Source organism: Salarias fasciatus, unplaced genomic scaffold (assembly GCF_902148845.1).
Source record: "Salarias fasciatus unplaced genomic scaffold, fSalaFa1.1, whole genome shotgun sequence".
Taxonomy (NCBI): Eukaryota; Metazoa; Chordata; class Actinopteri; order Blenniiformes; family Blenniidae; genus Salarias; species Salarias fasciatus.
In genome coordinates, this window is record NW_021941391.1 from 220,980 (window position 1) to 231,111 (window position 10,132).

Genomic DNA, 10,132 nt, shown 5'->3' on the forward strand with positions numbered 1-10,132 from the left:
GGCTGGGTTCTGGGGTCAGGGGTCAGGGCTGGGTTCTGGGGTCAGGGGTCAGGGCTGGGTTCTGGGGTCAGGGGTCAGGGCTGGTTTCTGGGGTCAGGGCTGGGTTCTGGGGTCAGGGGTCAGGGCTGGGTTCTGGGCTCAGGGGTCAGGGCTGGGTTCTGGGGTCAGGGCTGGGTTCTGGGGTCAGGGGTCAGGGCTGGGTTCTAGGCTCAGAGGTCAGGGCTGGGTTCTGGGGTCAGGGGTCAGGGCTGGGTTCTGGGCTCAGGGGTCAGGGCTGGGTTCTGGGGTCAGGGGTCAGGGCTGGGTTCTGGGCTCAGGGGTCAGGGCTTGGTTCTGGGGTCAGGGCTGGGTTCTGGGGTCAGGGGTCAGGGCTGGGTTCTGGGGTCAGGGCTGGGTTCTGGGGTCAGGGGTCAGGGCTGGGTTCTGGGGTCAGGGGTCAGGGCTGGGTTCTGGAGTCAGGGGTCAGGGCTGGGTTCTGGGCTCAGAGGTCAGGGCTGGTTTCTGGGGTCAGGGCTGGGTTCTGGGGTCAGGGGTCAGGGCTGGGTTCTGGGCTCAGGGGTCAGGCCTTGGTTCTGGGGTCAGGGCTGGGTTCTGGGGTCAGGGGTCAGGGCTGGGTTCTGGGGCAGCAGAACCAGCGCCCACGAGCACCGGAGAGCGCCAGAGCGGTCCATGACTGACGCCACATTATTTCCTGTCCTTGGCGACTCGGCGGTCTTCGGCGTTCTGATTTGTGGCGTGGGGGAGTGGCTTGTTCTGTGGGCGGAGCAGAGTGTGCAGGGTGTCATGGTGGCCGTCGTCCTCCTCCGGTGGTCAGAGAAGTGCTGCTTCCTGCTTCCTGCTTCTCTGTCGCTCATCCTGTGATGGAGGCGGGTCTCTGGGGACCCAGCATCTGGACCGCCGCCGTCCCGAGCGCCGCCTGCTAATTAAACCGGCAGATTAAATTCACGCTGTTGTGGATTAATGAAGATAATGAAGATCCTCTCGTCTTCGGAGCGTCGGTGATGTGAGCTCCGCTTCAGTTCTCCCTCTGAACACCCCCCCCTCCCCACCCTGCTCCTCACCCCCCCACTCCGCGGCCCCCCTCACCCAGCACCTCCCCCTCCGTTGATCTGAACAACGGGTTTGCAACGCCTCCGCAGTAACTGTGTCTTCTAAATGTCAATAAATTCCATAATGCATGAGCTGCTAATTCCCCTGGGCTCATTAAATCCCAGTGAAAGATGGAAGAGCCCCGCCCCCAGCAGGGAGAGCCCCGCCCCCAGCAGGAAGACCAGCCCCCAGCAGGAAGACCCGCCCCCAGCAGGACGTCCCGCCCCCAGCAGGAAGAGCCCCGCCCCCAGCAGGAAGACCAGCCCCCAGCAGGAAGACCAGCCCCCAGCAGGAAGAGCCATCCCCAGTAGGAAGACCAGCCCCCAGCAGGAAGACCAGCCCCCAGCAGGAAGAGCCATCCCCAGTAGGAAGACCAGCCCCCAGCAGGAAGACCAGCCCCCAGCAGGAAGAGCCCCGCCCCCAGCAGGAAGAGCCGCCTCCTACAGGACATTCCGCCCCCAGCAGGAAGTGACCCGCCTCCAGCAGGAAGTGACCCGCCTCCAGCAGCCTGCTGGCGCTGGAAAACCATCAGTGCTGCATTCAGTTGCCTGTCGGTGCGACTGCCTCTGGTCCTTTGAGCAACGTGATGGTGGACAGGTCTCCGGGGAGGAGGTGGGGACGGGGGGCCGGGTCGCCAGAGCCGTTGACGTTGACCCTAGCAGAGGACGCTGGATGGTCTCACGTCTTCAGCATCGTGTCCTTCAGTCATAGCAGTATCAGCCCGACAGGCTCGGTCCTCCTTCACTCTGTCGCTCGGTGGCTCGTCTCAGTGGTCTGAAGACATTTGTCCCTCAGTGGTTCTTCAACATTCTGATCTGATCAGTCCATCGGTCTTGTCCCCCTCTGCCTCGTTAGGTCCAGTTTCCACCACATTTTGTTTCAGGTCAAGCATCTCCTCTGTCCTCCAGGACAGTCTTCATGCAGAAACGGGGCTTTGTGGTCCAGGCTGCTCTTCATCGTCTCGTATGAAGGAAATAAATCTGCTGCTAAAGACAACAACGTCGGATCAATAATCCAGAACTCTGAAAACTCAAAACAGAAACAGGAAGCAGCTACGGAAGCCTGCAAGACTCAAAACGCAAATGACCATTCCATCCAAGGTTCAGCTGCAAGGCGCCACCTAGTGGAACATGACTGCTAGAACAGCAGCCGCACAGGGTCTGTTTCCATGGCAACGACAGAAACACTGAGGTCTGTATGTTTAGAGAGTATTGTTCTCCGTGTTCTCCACTGTTCAGGTTCAGAGAGTTAACGTCTCAAAAACTACAACATTTTCATCCATGTCTCTGTTCTCTACATTAACCGTTCACTTCCTGGTCAGTTTATCCAAACGAGTCATGATGAAGACTGAATCAGTGTTATTCTGTCAGTGGTCATAATGTTGTGGCTGATATGAAGCAGTGGTCTTAATGTTGTGGCTGATATGCTAATGAGCGGTGTGCTGTCTGGTAATGGTCACCCCTCGGAGCTCGTTTACCTCGTTAGCACAGAGTCTCATTAACACAGTTTGTCTTCGGGACTGATTCCAGGACGGCGGGTCTCTGGTCACATGTCGGCAGGTTGCGAGGCGGATTCCCGGAGCTGCCGTGGGTCTGGACTCCTCTGGATCATCGTCTGGAGCAGCAGGACTGGGGACGTACCGCCCGTTCTTCTTCTTTCCTTTCCAGCTGCGGTCCGTGGTCTGGGAGGACTGGTCAGCTCCGCAGGCCACAGCGGGGGTCTGGTATCAGGAGGTCTCGGGTTCAAGGGCACTAAAACCAGGTGGGCCCTCGAGCAAGGCCTTAATGTCTTTACCTGAACAGTGAGTGGTCCACAGACCGACGGAGGAGCTGGCTCCTGGACCAGAGAGACCAGAGGACGAGACCAGAAAGACCAGAAAGCAGGGAAGTGGAGTCTAACTGTCGGAGCAAACCAGAGAGACGGGGTCCATGGAGGGGACGGACAATGAGGGACGAATGGCTGGGACCACATCTGTACTGAGGAAGAGACACCGACTCCCTCAGTGCCGGAACATCTGGAGAACTGAACCGAGGTGTGCCGGGATCCGGGAACCGGTTCCACAGTGGAACCGTCCGTCTCCTCCACTACATGGACCACATCCAGCTGGACGTCCGCTCGCCTTCTGCTCCGACCCGCTGCGACGCCATTGGCTGCCCGGTTGCCATGGAAGCGCCCAGGCAGAGGATGTGGCGGCGCCTCGGCGGGAGACGGACAGGTGATTCGTCACATGAGCCTGAAATTAGCGGCTGATTAAAGTTGAATGAACTTTAACGATGGAGCGAGGAAAGTGGGTCAGTCCAGGAACGTCCCCAGATCCAGAGACCATGTGATCAAATGCTTCTCAGTTACTCTCTGCTGAAGTTACTTTTAAAGTATTTTACTGCTGTCATTTATTTTATTCATTAAAAATCCCTGCAGCCCAGCTGGACATGGATGAAGTGATGGACTCAAACCCTGGTCCCCGGAGCTCAGCAGGGTTCGTCCCTCTGAGTTTTCCTAGCAGGATGTTTTCCTGACGGCAGTCGGAGTTTTTCCTGAGAATCATCCTGAGTTCTGCCAGAGAGAATCATTCCACAGGTTCATTCTCTTCGCAGACGACGCTCCGCTCTATATCCGCTCGCAAACCAGCGGCTGTCGCCTCGTTTCAGGCTTCATCAGTCTGAGAAACGTCCATAGAAAAGCTGGAACTCAACGTGCAACCCGCTTCCTGTGCTGTGATCTTTAATCCTTTAATCTCATTGCTCTTAGATCCTTCAAAATAAGAGCGGACCTCCCACCGTATGGAGGGATCCTTCTCTCGGAATAATCCTTCTCTCGAAAGTTGTGTGAGTTTCTGAGCTTGTTTCAGTGTTTTGGTCTACAGTACTGGAAAAGAGCTGCTGTCTCGCCCAGTCCTGCTCAGAAATGTGACCTTTGACCTGCGGTTGTCTGAAGTTTCAGTGAAGGCGTTCACCTCAGCTCTGTGGCTGCAGCTCGTCTCCGGCAGCGGTCTCACGCTTCAGAGTCCTTCTGTTTCTTCATCAGACAAATGCTTTCAGGACAGGCGCTGCTGCTGAGCTGAGAACTGGCATTGGACCAGCAACCAGACCAAGAGAACCGGCGTTGGACCAGCAACCAGCGACCAGTGGCCACCAAACCTGGGAGTGGAGCCGGACTCCAGCAGAGCTCCTCCTCCTCCTCATGTGTTCATTTCACAGGAAGTCCTGCTGAAGATCTGCTGTTAGAACAAAGAGCCGCTGCTCTGGAACCAGAGCTTCACCGTCCAATCACAGTCCAGCCCCGGGCCTCCAGCTCTGGGTGAGTCATGCTCATAAACTCACTCAGACAAACATGGTGCAGCTCGGACTCCTCCAGAAGTTATTTAGATCCAACCGATTTAGCGGGGGCCACGGCAAGGGAGCTTCAGCGCGGACATCATCTCTGCAAAGTCGCTCATTTCGGCTGTATTTCTTCATCCGTCGCCAGTGTCATCATAAAGTCAGCTCGTCTACCGTCTTCAGGTGGGTCAGCTGTGTCCCGCGCTGAAGCCCCCCTGCCGTGGCCCCCGCTAAATCGGTTGGATCTAAATAACTTCTGGAGGAGTCCGAGCTGCACCATGTTTGTCTGAGTGAGGATATGAGCACGACTCACCTAAAAATAAGGTCCAGGTCTCAAACAACCAGAGTTGCCCTTTAACCTTTGACCTCAAGCTCCGACTGTGACCTTAACCTCTGACCTCAAGCTCTGACTGTGACTTTAACTTCTAACCTCAAACTCTGACCGTGACCTTAACCTGACTGTGACCTCAAACTCATGCCGTGACCTTGTAGCTGTGACCTTGCAGCTGTGACCTTGTGGTTGTGACCTTGCAGTTGTGACCTTGCAGTTGTGACCTTGTGGCTGTGACCTTGCAGTTGTGACCTTGCAGTTGTGACCTTGTAGCTGTGACCTTGTAGCTGTGACCTTGTAGCTGTGACCTTGTGGCTGTGACCTTGTAGCTGTGACCTTGTAGCTGTGACCTTGTAGCTGTGACCTTGTAGCTGTGACCTTGTAGCTGTGACCTTGTGGCTGTGACCTTGCAGTTGTGACCTTGTAGCTGTGACCTTGTAGCTGTGACCTTGCAGTCGTGACCTTGTAGCTGTGACCTTGCAGTTGTGACCTTGCGGTTGTGACCTTGTGCCTCAGGCCATGACCTTTAGGAGCCACGGTGCTCCTGCTGGTGTGGAGCAGCAGGTGGATGAAGACTCTCCGCCTTGTGGACTCCATGATATGAGTTGATTTTCCGCTAATTAGAAAATAAATGTAGCCTCAGACACTGAGGCGGTAAATATGGCTGCCGGCGCCGTGCACGTGTGTGCACGTGTAACTGATTCCTCACTTGGAGTTTCCAGAGCAGATGAATAATTCAGGACGGCCTCACCTCTCAGAGCAGGCTGAACTTTAAACCTGCCCCATAAACGCCCCAATACCAGCATCTCACACACACACACACACACACACACACACACACACACACACACACCGCCATGCAAAACTCAATCTGCCGTGAAGATCTTCATCCGCCACGGCGACTGATCACATTAGCAGGAGGCGATTTTAAACTCATTACACTCCTTGAAAATCCGGTCGCAGGGATGAACCGGGCCTGCTGGTTCTGCTGACGTGGTTCTGCTGGAGGTTCCTCGCAAAGCGGACTGGAACGCTCCCCAGCTGGTCTCCAACATCCTGGACATCAAGTGTTGCCAACTGGTTTTTCATATGTATTATTGCACTTGATCTGGTATTATTGGTTCAATGAGTATAACGGTATATATGTTTATTTGGAACTTCTGCAATTATCACTACATTCGTTATAGTTAGTTTCATTTTGATACATCTCAGGAAACCCGTGTCACGTGACCGCCCGGTCCACGCCAAGCTCGGGGTGTGGTCTTGTTATGTAGGGTAGGTCCACAGCCGGTTCATGGCAAGCTGGCGTGTGGTGCAGAAATCAGGCTGTGGCTGCAGAAATGTGATCGTGGCTGAGACGTGTAAGTTTCCTTTTCTCTTCATTTGATTCACTGTTAACTTAATCCTAATGATGCTGATTGTCACACTGTGTGTTTTCACAGGGGACTTTTTCCGTGTTGACACTTGTACAAAAAAAACCTTTAAAACTGAGCTTAAAATAAAGGCTTCAAGGGACCACGGACTACGGTGTTCATTTTGAAGGGGCAACACAAGCAAGGCTTTGCTCACCACTGGCCTCACTGCCTGCTGCTGCTTGTTAGCACACATCTACCGATACCCGGGACCGTAGAGTCCTGTAGAGTCCCGGTACCGGTTCCCAGGTACTGTAGAACACCGGTACCAATACCTGGTACCGTAGAGTCCCGGTACCGGGCAGCCATCCCTACTGCACGCAGGAAGTGACCCCCAGGCCCTGTTTACATGACGCCGTTTTCAAATGTTCCACAGCATTTGAGGTTCTGTTGTCATGGCAGTGGAGCTCGGTGCTGCTGGGAGCAGAACCTCAGCAGCGCCCTCTAGAGGCTGACATGCTGACCAGCTGTTCCCGTGGAAACAGGCGTCGTTCTCTGAACGTGTCTCCTGTCGAAAATGAAAATCTGGTGTTTCCACCTGAAACGTGGTGGTGTGAACGCGGCAGGACAAGAGTCTGCATGTTGTTTTTGGTACTTTTTTGTATGAATTAGCTCCGCCCCCTGCTGCTGTTTCTGATTATTAGATGCTGCAGTGGTTCGCCCTGCTGCCTCACCGCCGTAAGGCCCACGTTCGATTCTGCTCTGCTCTCATCTGAAACGCGGCGGCCCTCGGCTCAGGGTCGGTCTTTTCCCGGGAACCTCATGGAGCTGCGCCGGACCCCGGCTCGGGCGGCGTGTTGCAACACGCCACTCGCCGCCGGAGGCAGACCGTGGAGGCGGCGGCGGGGAAATGTGCGTCTTGTTCCATTTTCAGCGCCGTCCTGTGAAACGGGCCTGATGTGTGACTGAACGGCTTCATTTAGACGGGATTTTCTGAAAGCTCTGACTATTTTCAGCGCTGACCGGAGCCGCGCCGGAGGAGTGTGTGGCGGCGCCGGCCGCTGAATGACACCGTTAATATGCGCCGGGCTCGGCCCCGGGAGCGGCGCCGGAGCCTCCATGCTGCGGCAGGAAGGATCAACGCTCTCAGCTTGTGTAAATATTCATGTCTAACCGTGACGAGCTCTCACGGAGAAAACAGCGAACGGAGAGCAGGACGAGTGGAAACCGTTCACTGAAGGTTAAACGCTTCACCGAAACAGCGGCGCTTTTAGGGTTTCATACAGGAGTACAGAGAACCTCTCTCTTCCCCGCAGGACGCCATCTCTCCGGGAAAAATAAAGTTTGGCGTGTTGAGAAAGTGCGGAGCAGCCGCTCTTCACCGGATCCTGAGATGCAGAAACGCCGGATGAGGAGGCTTAACGAGAAAGTTCAGTGTGATGAATGCGGCTCTTCAAACACATCCGGCGTTCCCCAGACGCCACTCGCCAGCTCCGCTCTTCAGCAGACTTTACATTAACGCTGAGCCGCAGTAAAGTAGAGTTCCTCCTCAGCACCTCTCAGTTCGTCGTCTGAATCCGGGCGGCAGTGGGGCAGTGGCTCGCTCTCACAGTGAGGCGGTCATGGGTTCAAACACCCTTCAGGCCTCTCTGTGTGGAGTTTGAATGTTCTCCCTGCTTCTTGGTTTTATCCAAACAAATACAGTAGCATGTCAACTTAATCTCTTTTTTCAGTTTTCTCAAAGTTATTCCAGTTACCAAACGGACATATTTTAATATATCTGCTGTAAGACCTGAAATAACGAATGGATATTTTTTTTTTTTAATGATGTTTTCACATATACTCTGCTTTCAGTTGACCCTGAACTCCTCACAGCTCTCCTGGCTGGTGTTTGGATGAATCAGCTGTCAATCATCACCCCACAGCCAATCGCTGCCCAGGCGACGTGTTGTATTAACCTATGGGCGTCCGTGGGGGCGGGGAAGATCAGTGACTGCTGTTGACTTTAATCGTGTGAATGCTGAAGGCATTCACACGATTAAATTCCTCCTCTGACTTCTTCCGCCGTTTTTTGGCACGCTTCTCCTCCTACAAATTTTGTCCGATTTGAACCGTTCAAATATAATTTTGTGCAGCTTTTTAAGGACATGGGTGCTATGTTCTAGCTTTTTAATATCTCTTCAACTTTTTGAAATATTTCAACTTTTGTGCAACTTTTTGCCCCATGTTAACGGATGGAGATTTTTTCAAACTTTGGAACCTTATAACTTCTTCAAATCTTAACCGATTTTAACCATTCAACTTTTAAAATATTCAACTTTTTAAACCCTTTCTTCAAACTTTTTAAACTTTTTAAACTTTGTTCAACTTTTTGAAATATTTCAACTTTTTAAAATTATTTTTAACATTGAAGTGGATGGGAAAACCCTGCAACTGACCTTTCAACTCCTTCAACTTTGAACCATTATAACTTTGTCATGCTTTCACATAGACAAGTCATTTAACTTTTAAAATGTAGGCATTTTTGTCCTCTATTCAGGTATGTAACATCATTTCAAGATCTTTTACCAAATTTAAACTGTGAGCCTTTAAGTATGGAGAGAATTTCAGCCGTTTTTGAAGTTTATAATGGGTGTGTATTGGAAAAGCTAGAGTGGGAGAATCAAATTTAGAGTGTGGGAGGCTCTGAATTTTAACCAAAAAAAAAAATTATTTTCTCGTCCCCCCGGCCACATTTCTGGCTCAATCTGCACAATAACCCCTCAAAACGTAGGAATTTTTCTTGTGACCCGTAAAATTGAGTCACTTTGTCTCAATCTCAAACGGTTCTCTCTCCAGAGGCATTTGTTTGAGGAGAGTGCAGAATTTTCTCCCATCCGCTCCAATGCATTTTCGAGATGCCTGAATCCAAAACTTCACTCGTGTTCGCACAATCGCCGTGGCTGAATGGAAGATCCTACAGACATGATTCCTGCACCATTACATTCATGAAAGGCTTCTGAATCTGACTGTGTGAAAATCTTTTTCAATTTCACCTCTGGGTACTCGAGACATGATATTTTCTCAACCATGCGCACTCCATTGAAAAGTGCTGATTCACTGTCATGGCTGCTGTGCAGCTGGTCTCCATAGCAACAGACACACCTGTTGTGCTGACTGCTGCTTGATTAGTCTGGATTTTTCCATTAAGACTGGAGCTCTATTGATCCTCTGTTACTCTGACACTGACTCTACTGCTCCTTCTACCTTTTTCAACCTTTTTCAACATTTTTCAACTTTTTGTAGTGTTTTCAAACTTTTTCAAACTTTTTCAACTTTTGGCAGTATTTTTAACCTTTTTCAAACTTTTTCAACCTTTTTCAACCGTTGTCATGTTTTTGCAGCATTTTTCAAACTTTTTCAACATTTTTCAACTTTTTGCAGTCTTTTCAAACTTTTTCAACTTTTTGTACTGTTTTCAACATTTTGCAGTCTTTTCTAACGTTTTCAGCCTTTTTCAACTTTTTTCAGCTTTTTGAAGTCTTTTCAAACTTTTTCAACGTTTTTGAACTTTTTGCAGTGTTTTCAACCTTTATCAACTTTTTGCAGTATTTTCAAACTTTTTCAACGTTTTTAAACTTTTTGCAGTTTTTTCAACCTTTATCAACCTTTTTCAACATTTTTCAACTTTTTGCAGTCTTTTCAAACTTTTTCAACATTTTTAACTTTCTGCAGTGTTTTTAAACTTTTTCAACCTTTTTCAACTTTTTTCAGCGTTTTCAAACTTTTTCAAATTTTTTTCAACCTTTTGCAGTGTTTAACACTGTTCAAGTTTTTGCAGTCTTTTCTAACTTTTTCAACCATTTTCAACTGTTTTCAACTTTTTGCAGTCTTTTCAAACTTTTTAAACTTTTTTAAACTTCTTGCAGTCTTTTCAAACTTTTTCAACCCTTTTCAACCTTTTTCAACTTTTTGCAGTGTTTTCAACCTTTTTCAACTTTTGCAGCGTCTTCAAACGTCAACCTTTTCAACCCTTTTCAACTTCTTGCAGTGTTTTCAAACTT